Here is a 17,322-nt window from a genome sequence, read left to right as displayed (position 1 = left end):
GGTCTCAAGTTTATGAGGTGTAGCTGTAGTGGTATCTGTAGATAGTCAAACAGACAAAATCAGGCTCGGGCTTCTGCCATCTTTAGGCAAAAGAAGAGGTCTCTCTGTATAATATATAACATACAGTAGTGTCCTTTGATGCTTGTAAATGATAGATGTGTAAAATCTCTGAATTGTGGGGAAGAAGTTGTCTCTTGGTTAGAGCACCGCTCTGAAGCTGGGAGACCGGGGAGGTAAGGGTTGCATTTCCCACCTGAGCTGTGGGACAACCTTCTTATTTGGTGCTCCCAGCTGTGCGGTATCCCAGGAGTTGTCTGGCTACGTGTGATTTTACATGTCCGCCAGCTACATCACAGATCCAAATGCAAAATCCACTACTCAGGGACATTATGTGGATTTGTGACACTACCTGTGGGACTTTGGATCCATAAACCAATGAATGGATTACAATGAGGCATAAATATAGTATTTTCATGGATGACATATAATCCTACTCAATTATTGTTCCTGTCATGTAAAGGGAAACTGTACCCATTTTTCTCATCCCTGCACACAGAAATTTCAGAAGAGATGCCTGATGCAAAAGATCCAATCTCCTGGCTTCCTGCCTTTTATCCATTAGCAATTTTAAAGCTTATATTTTCCATTATTAGGTGCTTCCTATAATTAGTCCTTTGCATCTCTACAAGATTATTATGTGGGAAATTCATTTGACAGAAGCATTTTGAGTTTTTAGGCTGAGCAGACTGGTATATTAGTCTGAACTGTGCATGTCACATCATGTGCTCTCATTTGTGTGTGGATTGCTGTGCCCAGGAATATTTTTGCCTACTGCTTTACTTCTGTGAACTTTTGTAGTTTTTGAATAACTGCTGCAGCTATCCTCTGCCTTAGACAAGTTACAAATCATAGTTGTTTAAGGATCTGGCAAGATGTGAAATGTATCTCATGTTTAAAGACTTAACCCTTTCTATCTGTACCAGACAAATTTATGGGTGCAGATGCTGAACAACAGAGGGAACAGTGAGGAAAATTGAGTTTGTATTTTGTTTTCTTTTAAGACTGAAATTCCATCTTAATTGTCATCGTATTCTTTTTAAGCTGCCCAGGCAGTAAGAGTCCTGGTGATTTATGCAGTTAAAAATAACATCTTGAAATAATGTCTTATTAGAGAAATGAATATTAGTGATGTTTGTCCAGCTGGCATTTCTGATTCAGTGTGTTAAAGTGTTCTGCATACTGCTATAGGTGGTGAAGGGATGCTACGGAAGAAAACTGCTTTTGTAGCAAGAATTATGATAGCATTATGATAGTTACCCAGCACTGTCTCCTACACTTATTTTACACTGCCACAGGCAGCTGTCTCATAACATTCAGTCGATTGTGTTTGCAATAGGCAATGTATTTCCTGAATTCTTGCTTGCATTTTAAAGAAATCTTTCTGGTGGCACATGGAAATATGGGTCTCTCAAGACAAATACAAAGCTCTTGCCTGCAGTCAGTCCCACACGGGGATTTAGTCAGTGCCCTTTCTTTCTGATTAGAAAAGTTTTAGGGAGCCTATGGTATGCACTGAAACCAAAGTGAGTTTCCTTAAAGGAGCAGATGCAACCTTTAAAGTTCCTCACTTGGCATGAGCTTTTTAGCTGAATGTTACCTGCTGCTTTTCCTCTCTGTCCTCTGTATACCCTTGCCATAGCCACATAGTCTGCTCCATGCTTCTGAAACGATGGGGTTGGACATGCACTGCTCTATTTAGAACACAAGGATCACTGCAGTTTTCAGCAAGGCCACTTTTATCACCCTTTCTTCTAAAGGAGAAGCAGCTGGCCACAATGTCTGTGCCTTTTTGCCCCTTCTGCTACAGTGCAACGCGGACGGTTGGTTGTCTCTGAACACCACCCCTTCTTTTTCCTGGCAGCAGGGGTGCAGTGGCTTACTCCCTCGGTCTCCACGTGGGGCCTTCAAATGGGGCTGTATGAAGGGAGTAGTAATAAGAAAGTCCCAAGGCTTCTCTGTTGGACCCTCTCCCCAAAGCTTATTGCAGGTCCTGCTAGCCAAGCTGCTCTTGTGTATGCAGATGGGTCTTCAAAACAAAACAAAACAAAAAAATGGTGTGAAAGATGATGCTGGGGAGGCTGGTGGAGAAGACAAATGCTAGGTGTATTTGTTTTAAAAATCCCAGAAAACTTGAAATGGCCTGAAGCAATTGCATAGAACAGAACCAAGTTCATCTGCTTTGAGTGTGGTTGATCTGAGCCAAAGAACCCAACCGCAAAAGGAGCTTCTTTAGCCTGTGGTTTAGCTTAGCTTTACGGCGATACAGACATTTGCTATTTCATATTTCAAGTAGAGCTATGCAAAGTATGCTCTTCCCTTTCCTCTCCATTTCCAAGAGTTTCAAAGCCATTTGATTGCGGCTTTATCATTTGAAAATTTAAAATTAAATGAAGTTGCATTTAGAAATGAAGCATCATTACAAAATGAAATATTGTAATGTATTAAAATGTTGACACAAAATGTGATTTATTATTAGTATTAGTTTTTTTATTCATAAATTGTGACAAAACAATTCACCAGAAGTAATGTGATGCCATAAATAATCCAGTTGATCTGAACGTGCATTTTATGATGGGTATCTTTCTGTTTGTTTGTTTCTGGCCTGCCCCAAGACTGCCTAAAAAATAATCCGTGTATACTCTTCCTGGAGTGCTTTGCTTTATCTTAGAAACTAACAACCTAGAAAACCTATATCAGCAACACGATTTACATTTGCAGCAACTTTTAGCCATTTGCACTAATTTTTAGCTACACACTCTCCATCATGTCTCTCTGTCCTTGTCTCTCTCCCAGGTGCGCTGTTATTTTGTAGATCTTTAGACGAGGCATTTTTCAGAAGTTATGTTAACCGCATTGTGTATAGAAGATAACGGGTCCCTTCCTGCACAGGATGATCTGGCTTGTCTCGATGCTTGCGTGGTCTCTCTCTCTCACACATGAGAAATGATAGGCACTTTTGGACTTCCTCATTCCTTTTAGGTTGAAAACAACAAAACAAGACATGCACATCTTTTAATCTGAAAAATCCTGAAGTGGTAGCTTTCGAACTTTCTCAGCGTGCTAAACCCCCATTTTTTCAGTGAAGGTACAACCTGTTGTACAGAGAATTAAAACCTGGTGACAGTGGGTTTGTTCAGCAGCTCCTCATGGAGCCTCAGAGCTTTGCGGGTTGTACATCCCTTCCTGGAGGTTTGAAGTACAAAGCAGGGAGAAACAGCTGTAACAGCAACACAGCTGCACACAGTGTGGCCTCCTCTTGCAAGCGGCGGTGCTCAGTTTCCCATCTGGTACTGCGCCCAGGACAGCTGTTTGGTCCCTTGCTCTGTGCTCTCCTCCAGACTTTGGCCCAAGTTGCGTGTGTCTGACCAGCAGCGGGAAGCTGGTTTTCACCCTGAAAGGCCAGCAGCCCTCCCAGCTTCCCTCTGATGGTGTTATGACTAAAAGCAACGAAGATCTGCAAGATCTGCAAGCCTCGTAGGCTGACTAATGAAACATATAGGAGGCTGAGGCTGGTGGTGCCCTGAAGGAGGCTTTTGGCCAAGTGGAAACCTTGCTCCTCTCCCAGACCTCCATGACTGCACTGTGCCTGCCTTTCCCTCCTTGCGAGCCACTTGAGACCCCCCTTGCTGTCCCCACGCTCTATCTGGGCAGCAGCAGGGGATCCCTGCACCATTCCCCCTTCAGGGTCTCCTGTCCTTCCCTGCATGGCCTCCTCCTTTCTGTCTCTTCCCTTGCCGTAAGCGACCAGACGGTCTCTCGAGAAAAGCCTGTCTGCTTCGCTGGCAAAGCTCCAGGGGAGCCATCCTGCCTCCATGGATGCTGGTGGCACCGTTCCCAGCAGGCGAGGTCCAGCCCAGCTGCTCTTCGGCCGACCTCTGTGGGGTCTAGCTGAGGCCACGTCTGGGCTGGCGGAGACCATGTCCTTGAAGATCTTAGGCACTAAAGGCGGGGCTGACACTAGAATATTTTGCAATGTTGCTCCATGGAAAAAACTTAATGTAAGACATCCTTATGCCAGAGTAAAGATGCTTTTGCTGGCATAGCTTGTTTTGCTCTGGAAATTGGTGTAAGATAGGAAATCAGTAAGAGAAGGACTTTTTGGTGCTATAAGCTACATTCACACTGCTTAAGTTTTAAGCCCAGCCTTTTTTACCTAATGTGGGAATAGCAAGTTGCACCTGAGAGTGCTTTATTTCATGATGGCTCCCTCTTATTTTTTCATGGTTTCAATATAAATCTGTTGAGGCAGGGACTTCTGTGCCTATAAAGTGGCATAATATTAAAAAAAAAATGGTACAGGGATGAGTAATTTGGTAACTCATCCACAATGATCGCCAGCACAATGTACGAGGATACTCTCATGCCATTTTTGTGGACGTTGTGTGCACTGCCTTCCTCCTTATTTCGGGAACAAAAAGAGAGCAGGATGCAAACTGCTTCAAATTTCTCCCAGTTGCTGACCTTGCTGCCACTTGTGGCAAAATGAAGACAACAAATCCTTGGAAATCACCATGTGTGTGTTTTAATTTTTAATTGAAACTTTTTAGTGAAGCTGAAAGGGCGGGGGGGGGGGGGGAAGAAAAAAACAAAACAACACACTTCTCTCTGCTCCCAGTGAAAAGAAACTAGAGCTATTAGATTCACTTCAATTGCCTCACCTGACCTGAAATGAACTCCCTCCCTTAGGCCTGTAAGAAAATTCAATTAAAAGGTCCATCTGTGAGGCAGCAGCTGAAGGGGAATTACTGTAGGGAGGTCCACATTTTCATAAAAAAAGAACCCCCTCCCTCCCTCCCCTCCTTCCTCCTCTGTCCCTGATTAGGCCTGTTTCTTACTGCTAAACCACAAGTCCCCCCAATTAACCAGAGCTGACCAAGTAGCTTTTATAGGCTCCATTCAGATGTAGAAACACTATAGATTCGGTATATCCCTTAAATATCACGGGGCGAGGGGAGGGAGCAGGGGACAGAGGTTGAGAATTGGAACAGCCTACCCCAATTAAGCTGGCTGATACAATGGGATTAATGGCTGCTAATATGCAAAAGACTCTGCTGGCAGTGAAAATAATCACCATAAGGCAACAACAGTGTGCAGCAGCTTAAAAAATGCAGAGGTGACAGGGAGAGAAGTGAGCTGCAAGTGCGATGTTTTGCAAGTTTCACCAGCTTGCTTGCGACACCCCCATCCCCGGGCTTGTGCTGTTTTTGCTCAGAAACTTGTTTCAGGCCCTTGTCCGGAGTCTGGTGTGTCTTTGGTGTGTGGCATTTAATGTGTTACTTATATTAAAGGTATGCTAGAGAGTCTGGGTGGAAACTGGGCAGTGTGTGAGCACCTCGGAGTCCCCACCAAGTGTATATTGCTGCCGAGCAAGCGTGAGTGTGCAGTTTGCTTGCACAGGTTGATGGTTGCTCCGGGCTATGCCTCTCCTGGCTTTACATCTGAGGCTTCTTCCGTGAGGGGAGGCTGGGGGAGACTCAGGAATCTACACATTTTTTATTTTCTTAATGGCACTTTTTCAGGTGCATTATGCTGGGATTCATACCAGATACCTAGTTTTTCTTCAGGCACCTGTATATTTTACCTTGCGCAAGCTGAAGTCCTGACTTAGTCATGAGCGAGAATACATGCACTCCCTATGCACTCGCTTCATTTGTGTTTGTGCAGCGAATAATCAATCATTTCAAAACATCTAGCTCCCATTACTCGCTTCCCTGGTGTGGTATATATTGTGTTGAGTTATATCAGTTCTGCAGGATTTATTCAAAGATTGACACTTGGTACTTCGCTCAGGTAGGGTGCTCGGAGCACGGCACAATTAAAACCCTCACATTGCCCTTCGAAGATACGCATATATTGTTGTTTGCCTGGAAACAGAGAGGATACAAATCCTTCTAATACATTTTGGGATATTAAGAGGGAAAACGCATCAACAATTCACACTGTGAAAGAGGTGTTAAGCGTGCTATTCAGTTTTCTTTTTTGTTAAACATAAGCATGGAGAGGCTGTGCATTTGCTTTGCAGAAATTTGGCATGTAAGACATTTCAGCGTGTGTTGGAACAGTTTGGCGAATTGGTCCTTTGGTATCTTTATTGGCTTGTTTTCACTTTTTCATTAAATATGTAAAATGAACCTTGTTTTACTGCAATATCAACTGAAACTCTATTAAAAAAATTATAGACAGTTCAGACAATAAAAGGCCCTGTAAATCAACCAGAGATTGGTTATCTGCTCAACAAGATCATTAACTGCACACGGAGGAAGGCAGCTGAGGCAGGCCACTGGAGAGAAGATACTAAAAATTAATTTCATGAGGAAACTTAGCACTGCCAGGTTTGATTTGTTTTAGGGACACTCCTTTACTTTTATTATTCATTTTTCAAGGCAGCCTTTGAAATCTCTGCGGCTTGCAATGAAGGGTTTTTACAATGTGTATTTCAGTGAGACATCTGAAATCTCACTCCTACAAATTGTCACAGCTTGACAGACTTGGAACCTTATAATGTTAAATCAAGTCCTAGTGGAGGTGTGTAGGGGAGTGTGAAATAGTGTCACTGACTGTTCCTATCCTGCATGCTTTGTACTGAAAATGTTTAATATTGTCTTCCATAGTGTGGCTATAATTAATATTGTGCATGGTACCCTCAATGGAGCTGCTCTGTGTGTGTGCGGTGTATGTATTTTTTTTTTGCAATGCTCTCCAGCTGCTTTCAAGCTGTTTCTTTGAATCTGCCACAATGTTCACGTCCTCCTCCCCCACCATGCTGAAGGATACTTGGCGATTTGTTTCTCAGTGACTCTTTCAAGCCCAGGTATCTCTCATGATTAATTGAGAGACTGAATAGGGTCTGGGGGAAAAGAGGGGTGGGGGGAGCAGGTCAACTCTCAGCAAGCTAGATTTGGAATAAGGATCTCTCAAAAGAAAGGAGAATCTTCAAACATTAGCACCCTTTGCCTATAGACTTTTAGGAAACCTCAGCCAAAATTTTAACGTCTCTCGGCCTCTATTTCCTCCATGTAATAGGGAGAGAGGAAAGATAATCTCTCAGAACTGATGTGAGAATAATTTGATTAGTGTTGGTAAAGGGATTTAGGTTCTTCAGAGGGAAGCAACATTGCCAGCTTCAAACACTCTAAAAAATAAAAGCATGTAGCGTCAGTCTTGCATTGCAAGACTTAAAATAAATAGTCTAATGGCCCATTTCACCTTTCTTGTGACCCCTCCCTTGATATTTTTTAAAAGCCACCCACCTGTGTGTATAATCATCTCGTAACTCAAAAAAAAGTAGTACTTCTCTTTACTGATGATAAATTTGGGACGCATCCTTAAGGCAAGGGATTAAAGGAATATCCTACAGCAATAACAAGATGAGATCTTGAGAAGCTGAGTGATAGAATGTAATGGCACGGGCAATCACTTAGGAGCTAATAAGAATTTATGTTAAAATGAGAATCCATCAATTGTAAAAGACAGAGAAGGAGAAAGACAACACTGGCCTATTAGTCAATCACAGAATGTCAATGAACCTCTGAAGTCATATGGCCAGAAAAAAAAAAAAAAGGCAAAAAGTTCAAATCTGTAGCTGACATCATTTTCAGCAGAGAGAGGGAAGGGGGAGAGTGTTAGCTCCCCTGGGACCCCATTTAGGATGCTTTGTCCAGTTCTGGCCACCTCCACTGGCAAAAACTGAACTCAGACTGAAGCAGAGAGAAGGCTATTTGGTTGATCAGGAAAATAGGCTGTTTATCTACCAAGAGGAGATTGGAAGAGCTGGCTTGTTTAGCTTAAATAAAATTTAAGCTGCATTTTTGTTCATAAAGATAGAGGGCTTATCACCGGGCCAAGGGAGCAAAGGACAATGCTGACATGAGAATAAATGGACGTTAACGGGGTGCAGACAAAATTTAGAAAAGGCTTCCCGGCCATCCTGGGGAGAGGTTCCAGAATAGCTGTCCTGCAGGAGTTGGGGCAACAGAGATAGGGATGGGGGAAAAGGCCTCATTAATTTTAGTATGGGGCCAAGTTGCTTAACCAAAGCTTTTACATGAGGTGGCTACCCTGAGCAAAACCCGTGGTGCTGGATGTTGCTTTGGGGTCGGTTTTTCTAAGTAAGGTGCCAATAATTCACCTTAAACACTTTCAGATGTGTGCACGGGCACACACACAGAGTAACCTCCGTTTTCTCAGCAAGTCTGTATTGCCTCTCCTGCTCGGCAGTGCTCAAGGAGCTGCTGTTTCATTGCTCTTTGACCTGCTCACCCTTCTTTAAACAAGAGCAGCAATACCTCCCTGCATGCATCCCCACCATCTCTTGCTTCTCACATTATTCTCCTTTCCCATCACGGCCTGAGAGGAAGCGGCTTGACCCGGGGTGCTGGCTGGCGTTGCTTTTATTGTTAACTTTCCCTCTTAGCCAGGGCCTTTGTGGGAGATCCCTGTTGGTCCTGGTGCCGGTGGAGAAGCCCAAATAAAAGCCGTCAGAGCCCGCTGGCCCTTCCTTAGGGCAGTCTTTTACGCCGAAGTCCTCTTCCCTCCTGCCCAGCACCCCAGACGCCCTTCGAAGCACCGATTTTGGTGGCCGGTGCACTGGGACAAGCCAGCACCCTGAGGAGCTGTGTGATTGTGGCGTTACCACATCTTTTGGTGTATTTAACCATATGCTTACGTGCTAGGCAGAGACCTATGCCTTGTTTACATGCACATACAGTGCCAGCTACAACCTGAGCCCTATCTGTGAAGAGCCCTCCGGGCACTACTGCAGCATGAATAATAAGTGCTGTTTCCAAAGGATGGCGTCGCTTCCCTTTACAAAGGTTACGAGGGCAAAGCAGACGGCACAGCAAGAGCAACTTGCAGTTTCTGCCCCGCTGGCCATTTTGGGAGATGGCAGCCATTTTGGAGAAAGAAATAGGAGAAAGAAGAAAATAATAAGAATCCATCAAAAAGAAAAAAAAAAAAGAACACACACAATTATCCTGCGATATATGACCACATAATGAGAGCTGGCAAAGCTGTGGAAAGTATTACATAAGGGCAAATTATTGATATTGGTATAAGGAATGTTAATATTATTTAATTATGAAAGTTAATTTTCTCCTTTTCACTTCACATGCTTTCTAAGATCATTAGCAGATAGCTCTAAGGCTAGTTTTCCAATGTATTTTGTATTAGGAAGTTATGTTTTAAGCTTATCAGAGTTCCTATGTGTCTGTTTTTGGACACCCTTCCTGAGGATTCAAGGGATCTGAGTTCATAGGGGAAAGAACTGATCACCAGCCCTAAAAGCATGGCTGGGTGCAGGCTTTGGCATAGCTGCACCCAAATGTGAAGTATCAAAAACTGCTAGTTAATTAAAAATATAGCCCTTGATTTGTCAGAACACCGTTGGGATGGCTCCTACAATGTGTAAGTAAATGCTGCTGTATGTGGTCATCTAAGTCACCTAGGGTTTTATTAAGTATTTTTTCTGCCCTTTTACACATCTGAGTAAAATATGTAATGTTGTGCTATTATGCATGACAACTTTCTGCTAAAAAGAGGGATGGGCAGTTGACATGAATATGGCATTATGGAGCTGTGGCTTCTGTCATCTTTTATGAGTAACTGCCTGGCCAGGAGAATCAAAGTCTTTGCTTTGCTTTTCTTACCCATAAAAGGGGCATTAAGGAGTTCTCTGCTTCCTGGGGTATTTGTGAGGCTTACTTCGTTATTGTTTGCAAAGCTTTTTGAATATATAAAGCTCTATGCAAATATCAAGTTGCTCACTTACCTATATCCAGGAATGTAGGCGCTCTTTAGACAGATGAGGTTTAATTAGAGATGTGGAATAGTGCAATAATAGTAGGATTTTATATATCCTAGCATAACATTGGCTGTGCTACACATAAATTACAAGGCCAGAAATTGCCACTACAATTATCAAATATAGGCCATAGGACTGTCCTGTGTTTTTTCCTGTTTAAACTAGTACAGTGTTTTGCAGCTATTCTTCACTTGGTTTTACTGTTGAAGGGGAAATCCCTGTAAAGGCACAGTCTCAGGAACAGGAGATTTTAAGCTCTCTGACACTCCGTTTGCTTTTCTCGGTTATCTCTTGCTAACCCCTCAGAGTTCATGGACAACGAGTTTAAAACCTTTTACTCAAACATATAATTTAGAAGGACGCTTTGTCTTGACTTCAGAAGTAAACTTCTGCTATTAAAGCCAGTGAGCACTTTTCACATGAGCAATACTTAGCACTGTATTCATAACAAAAAGGTTTAGAAAAATAATCCAACCTTTCTAATACCTGCCTGGGTCTTCTGCAATGATTCAAATTTTGCTTCAAGAAAGTCCTTTGCTTGTCATTTTTGTTGTGTGTGGGGGGGAGTTTATATATTTAGTAGCTACTTGTCTGTTTTGGTTTAGTTTCTTACGTTTTACTGCTTGAGTTGTATTTATCCTACTTTGGAATAGATTCACATGAGGATATTAAGGGTTGCTGTAGATATTGTATGCTATAAATCATAGGGTTAAATTCTGGCCTCAAAGAAATCGGTGACAAAACCTTCTATAGGTTGGAAAGGAATTATGATTTCACCCATTATGTTAGCATGAAAGTGAAGTTAAAGCAATGCTAAAATAAACTGTGGAAGCTTTTGCCTGGTAAGGTTTGACTATTTGTTTGGATTTATAGTCCATTATTCAACTCTAATGACCAGTATTTATTTGTTCAGTCCAATAGTCTAAATTTTTCTGGCACATCCTTATTTTCTCTGTTCGCTAAGCCTGAAAAGAGGTACGTGTGTGGTCTCTATTGCCTATATGCAGTTGTGTGGTCTTTCACGCTTATACCAATTTATCTGATTACTGGATTAAGCCTATCATAAATATTAGAGTTGAGTTAAGGAGCTTACATCTGACTAGGTAAAACCTTACTGATCCATGCACTGTTTGGATTTCCATGTTATCTGAACCCACCTGCCAGTTGTGAGGTCCACAGAAAATATCTGGGTTTTACCATTTTTTGTAAACCAGGTTCCTTAATAAGAATAAATAGTAGTAATAATATGATAACTGTGGTTCCATTTCTTCTGCCATGATGTGCCACCTTAATAATATCAGAATCTAGCTCTGTGCCCTAGAATTCAAATGCTAATGTTCAAGATCAGAGCAATTTATTGTTCTGGGCTTAATTACAGCTTTGCCTCGAGCCCCTGGTAAGAAGCAGAGGGTAAGAGCACAACTTTAAGAACCCCCTCCTGTTTAACCACTTAGCAATGCATGAGGTAGTTTTGATAGCTTCCATGGGTCATCCTTTCACCTCCACACTGCAGATGAAGATGTAAGGTAGAGTTTGCAGTTTTGCCTGAATGTAATATTGTTATCTAAACCCTCTTTCCTCACATAAGGATGTGTTTATACTGCCTTAAAACTATAATAGCAATCCAGGAAAGTGAAAGCTCTTTCTTGGCCTGTTTTGACATAATCATCTGGTTTTCATTCCATTGTTCTTTCTGTGGTGGGATGATTTTTATTTTATTCCTTGAGATATTTTCTGTGCGACAGCTATGGAAGAGGAATAATTAAATCAAACGGAGCAAAATCTAAGCAGATCGCTGCTGGCATTATGCCTTTCATCAACACTACTCATTGGGTCAGCACTTCCAGCTTATGAGCCAATCAGGAGTAAAAAAACTCCAATGTGAAAGATTCAGACTTGTTTTGCTTTGTTTTGTATATGGGGATAATTCCCAGCAATAAATCTTCCTGCACACCATCCCTTTCACTCTGATGTTAACAAGCCTGGAATCTGTGCATATACATACACACATTGTCTGTCTCAAGCTGGCAATGTCTTCCTAAGAGGTTCATTATAATCCACCACTGTCAGAAGCACTTCTGAAATGATCTGCAAGGGGAAACATCATGTATATACTGTGGTTGAGGTTTTTTTTTTTTTTTTTTAATTAAATAGAAAAAGCGTCAGGAAACTTTCTTCAAAGGTGTCAGGCAGCTGTTTCTTCTGAGGCATGTTGTTCTTTTCTTAGGCAATGGATCTTTGATAACTGTCTCTCAGCACCCTCAGAACTGTTTTCCAGGTTAGCAGGATGAGAGAGAGGAGATGGCAGTCGTGATGCCACCGGCTGACAAAGCCAGAATGCAGACGAAGCCTCCAGATCAATAAGCAGGCAGACGGCTGTAACACTAGACTGCCTGGTGTCAGCTCTAATTTCATTCCCTGCGCTGGTTGCATCCTGCTCCAACCCTTTGAGTCTGAGGAAACCTCCCTCTGTCCCAGAGGCCCAGCTGAGCTGTCTCGCAGGAGCAGCCCATTACACAAACCGCTCGCGAGTGTGGGAAAAACAGGGAGGCAAGCAGCCGCTGTCTGCTCACAGTTGTTTTCCTCCCTCCATCCTTCACCGCATGTTTCCCAGGGTTGCTGTGCACTTTTGCCATTGCGTCTGCTGTTGCTGCTTCTTCTCCAGCTTGTTAAGGCACCCACCAAGTGCCGTGGCCCCGGCCAGCACTGTGTGGCACAGGCACACCTAGCTGCCTCGCTGTCACCCACCTAAGGCTTTAGCTCGCTCTGTTCAGTTAACAAGTGTTTTGGTCAAAATAAGATTTTAAACCAGTGGTTCCACTGTGATTTTGTTTGGGGGACAAACGGGTTTCAGCTTTAACCTGATTTACATGGGTTCACTGTGCAGCTGGCCTGGGAAGGTGTGCTGAGCAGTGTGGGATGGCACAGGATGGTGCAGGGTGGCATGGGGTGACACAGGGCACGGGATGGTGTGGGATAGCATGGGGGGGTGCGGGATGGCATGGGATTGCATGGGGCACAGAGTGGCATACGGTGGGAGAGGGTGCAGGATGGCATGGGGTGACATGGGGCATGGGGTGGCGTGGGCGCAGGGTGGCCTGGACAGGACAGGCGGTGGGAGAGCAGGGCAAGGCAGGCTGAGAGCAAGTAGGGAGGTATTTTCTCACTGAAGTCCAGCCTTTCTCCACGGATAACCCTCCAGGAAAAGAGAAGGGATGGAGCTTTCCCTCAAAACAGAAATGTCTTATTTTGCTGCTACTTGCAGGGTCAAAGACCTCCCTCACACACAAGTTTTGCACTAGATTACTGTACATTAGGTGTAGCATGATGATCCTGGCTTCCTATATGGTTACAATGATAGATATAGTAGGGGATGCAATGGCTTGTTTCCTTATTTCTAATGAGAGGCCTAAAGAGGCCTTTTTGTCTGTTATTAAGCTGTGGGATTTTCAAATTAGGAAATTATCAGTGGGTTCTGAAGCCACTAAATACCAAAATAAATTTACAGAAAGGAGGAGGAAAACGAAGGGGAGGAGGAAATCTTTCTCCAAAGCCCTAAATTTTCATTTGCAAAAGTTTACAAAACACCTTATTTAACTAACTTTGTTTATTGAGCATCAATGGATACCTGCAGGAAAAAACACCTAAGATCTGAATTTGCAATAGAAAATCAAAATGGGAAATAAAATCCAAAAAGCAGAAGGACACCCCCCCACCAAATCGTCCTGTCTTAATGCTGAAGGTAAGTATAACTTACATTCTGCCATCTGATTGCTTCCAAATCCTGAGTGGGTGCAGGTGTCAGTATTTTTTTAATCAACCTGAATTTTGCAAATGGTATCCCTGTTTGTAATCAGTTCAACAAAAATCTGGCATTCAAGTACCGTTCTCCTAAACAAGTTGGGCGTTCTGAATTTGGGTGCAAAATTTGCAGTGTTAGCAAATTTGCTTTTACTATTGCTGTTGTATTGGACTCCTGGAAATCCTTTGGTTTCATATATACATGTGTGTGAACAGCACATGAATGGTACATACACATACATATGCATGTAGATAAATATATAAAAAGTGAACAGTAACTTGAGGATTTAAGGCCTCTTCTTCATGCATATTTTTCTGTGTTTTCCAGCATATAACTGTTGATTTTAAAATCAAAGGTAGTGCAAATAGATCTCACCAAATAAAAACGCACAACATTTCAGTTAATGTATAAGGGTAGTTGGGGTTGAAGGCAGCTGACCGTATGACAAGTTAATATGGTTGTTGTATGCTGTGGTAGGCATCTCAAAAGGTGCTTTGCTTCTGGTCCAGACAAACTCATTGCCTCTACAGGCAGACAAGAAACAACAGAAAGAGAAATGTGAAATTCTCTCATTTAACTTAACGGCCTTGTAAATTTGAAGCCTATTTGCAGTTATTTACATGTCAATATTGTTAACCATTTCACTGCTGATCACCGTATTAGGAACTTTCCACAAATGGGCTTATTTCTTCTAGCCAATCTGCCCTGCGAGTGTTTACCTTTCCATTCTTGAGCCACAGAATTTGAACAGACAGAGCAATTCTTGCCAATATTTTCTGATTTAGTAAATTGATGTGTTTGCTATTGCCGTTTAAAAAGATTATGGAATAGTTTTCTCTGCCATCACTACAAATTGTTGCTGCAACACAGGCTCTGTGATTTTTTGTGGGCACTCTATAAAACTTGGTCCAGCAGAAGCAGGGGTAATTTGATTTAATAAGCTAATAAATATTATTGAAATATGTTTCCTGCAGGTTATAAAAACAGAAGGGTAAAGCTGTAACACAGGAAAAGGAAAAAATATGCATATTAAAAAAATACTGATTTGGGAAAGAAATCTCTACTGACGTGACCAGAATTCACTAAGAATTTCTCTAAGCTGAAAGACGTTTTTCCTAGATGCTGTTTGTCTGGCAGCAAAGCACCTTCTGAAGGAAGGGCCAGGGCTTCAGCTTTCCTCTCCCACAACAGACAATAAGCTGTGTGGCTTCTTTTATTGAATGAGCAAAAAAATGAGCAAAACAAATGGTATAGCTTTCCTTGTTGCCTAATTTGATGTTAATTTTATGCTGCCTCTAAACTGATGATTTCCAATGTGCTGCCGAATAGATATAGAAATAAATTAAAATGCATTGTGAAGGACTGCCAAAGTCAGAAGTGGAAGTTAGAAATTTTGGCAGCTGAACACGTCTTGGCTGTCTTTGAGGACCAAAACAAAATGAGAGACGTGTAACCCCAAATTCCCAAGTCACGGGAGCTGGATGTTTCAGCCAAAATAATGGGCAGTGACATCATTAACAACGTTGACATTTAAATCAACATAATTAGGTTCTTGAAGTTAATAACCCATCTGTGGGAATACATGGATGATACTTACCTCTGGCACTGTAGTTTCATACACAGTACAGCTTTATACTTGGATCACGTTTGGAGGCCTCCTTTGGATCTATGGAGTCGTTTAATTTCATCTAATAAAATCGAGGGAGCTGGAGTGTGATTCTGCTGCTGGGTTGGGATCTGAAGCAAATTCTCTGGTAACGAGACGGTAGGATGTACATGAGATCCTGATGATATTTCTCCTGGAAGAAGCACCCAGGTCCAGATGCAAATGGGCTAAATTTTGCCAGTCTCTTGGTAACTCATCATGTCTCCTTGTGGAGCAGCTTGCTTTTTGTAGTCATCTTATGCCAATCTTATGGAAGTTGGCCTTGGGTGCTTACTTTTCTGGTGAGCATAGGTCAAAATTATGGAGTTTAGGCATCAGAATATTAGCATTAATAACATGTGATTTGGTCAAAATCCTGCTTGTGTCTATTTCATTCATATTGGTGAGAAATTCAGGTTAAGTAATTGGTTTTAGGTAAGGACACAATTAACGAGGGCTGTCTCATTTGGCACTAAGCTGTACCCTAACATGCTTCTAATGGGGTGATTATTGGGAGCAAATCTGTATGAGATAAGAATAATGCCCGTTACTGGCTCCATCTGACTGTGATTCTTGTCTCTTAGAAGGAACTGACACACTTCATTACTGCTAGAATAGGGCAAAAAAGGAAAGGAAAAGAAAACCCTTTCATTCCTAATAATAAGTTATCATGAATTCTCATTTCAACATTTTAAAAATGAAATGTTTCCTACTTACATATTTAGAAATAAAGTGTTTATTTTTCATCTTGAAGTCAGCATTTTTTGTTTAAAATAAGCACTTTTTTATTTTAAGAAGTCAAGCCAAAAAGGATACTGGAGATTTTGTTTAGGCCTGAGCAAAATGATTGCAGTCAAACCAAAAGAACGCTTTTTTGTTTTGTTAAAAAAGTTCAAAGTTAACTATTTCTTTACTCCCTTCTCAGTGGCCTCACCAGATTTATAAATCTGTTTTTTACTCTGCTCTGTCAGCATACTTCTCTGCATCCTATTGGACAAAATAGACATCAAATCCAAATACACACCATATCTAGGTTTTACAAATAATCTGAGTAAGTCTAGATAAAAGTATTAAGAACAACCACCCAAGAAGCTGGCATATTTAAAATTTTGATCTGAATTTTGGACCAGGTTTTTCTTTTAAACTGGTCCAGGTAATTTAAGCGTAGTGTTTTCATTCTGCTGTAGCCAGTTCACACTACCTCAGAAATATCACCTCATCTTGAGCTGATTTGAACTCATATATAAAAAAAACCCATATCTGTAAATGTTTGCTACACAGATTTTTGGATAAAATTTTGAAATCTACTTGATTTGAAGAACAGTTTGTGGCTAGCTCATTAGCAGAAAAGATTCACATACATACCTGCGTTAGCACTCCCTTTCGAAAGAGATGTTTCTATTGCAAGCTGGATCAAGTTTGGAAGATTGCACTTCAGGGTAGAGAGGAATAATAACAGATATTTTTCAATATTTGCTGTATCTAGCAAATTGCTAGAGTAATGGCCACAATTGCAGAAAAACAGCTTTAAATCTTTCCTTGATTTTGTTTTTGCTTTTAATGTATGCTGGAAACAGAGCTGAAGTGCAACTTTTAATAGAGTGCACCCTTCAAATTATTTTAAGTATTGTTTTGCCTGCTGAAGCACATGCTGTTCTGTGAAATGCTTCTGTCTATTAGGATTGAGTTAGGAAATGCTGTTTTGCAAAGGATGAAGACATTGCTTAACCCTGAAATCTCTTAAAAACATGGACTGTCAAAAGGGTCTGCTTTTCCTGTCTCATTCACTGGGGAGGTGGTTTCGTATGGAACTAATATTTTCGTTTGCTCTGGGTGTGGGCACATTTTTTGCAAAACTCAGTGTCTGTGTGATGACAGAATATATTTCATTCATTATTATTGCCACATATTGAAGCATTTTATTTCAGTTTGGTAGACTATTTTTGTTTCCATAAATTATCCAGTCTGTTTCTCACATAAATGATAGGATAGATGCCTCTGGCGTTAAGGAAA

General features: G+C 41.6%; 1 long non-coding RNA gene across 1 annotated transcript; it reads right to left on the bottom strand.

Moving 5' to 3' along the window:
• Nucleotides 1-2,522: 2,522 nt before the first annotated feature.
• LOC135327332 (uncharacterized) lies at nucleotides 2,523-16,963 on the bottom strand. Its single transcript, XR_010387444.1, has 3 exons — nucleotides 16,675-16,963; nucleotides 15,262-15,608; nucleotides 2,523-3,032 (listed from the first exon to the last, which is right to left on the bottom strand). It is a non-coding gene; the product is annotated as an uncharacterized LOC135327332 (long non-coding RNA).
• Nucleotides 16,964-17,322: the final 359 nt, after the last annotated feature.

This window comes from Dromaius novaehollandiae, chromosome 2 (assembly GCF_036370855.1).
Source record: "Dromaius novaehollandiae isolate bDroNov1 chromosome 2, bDroNov1.hap1, whole genome shotgun sequence".
NCBI classification, from domain to species: Eukaryota; Metazoa; Chordata; class Aves; order Casuariiformes; family Dromaiidae; genus Dromaius; species Dromaius novaehollandiae.
Note: the sequence above shows the minus strand (reverse complement) of the source record. Positions and strands in the feature narration are given on the sequence as shown.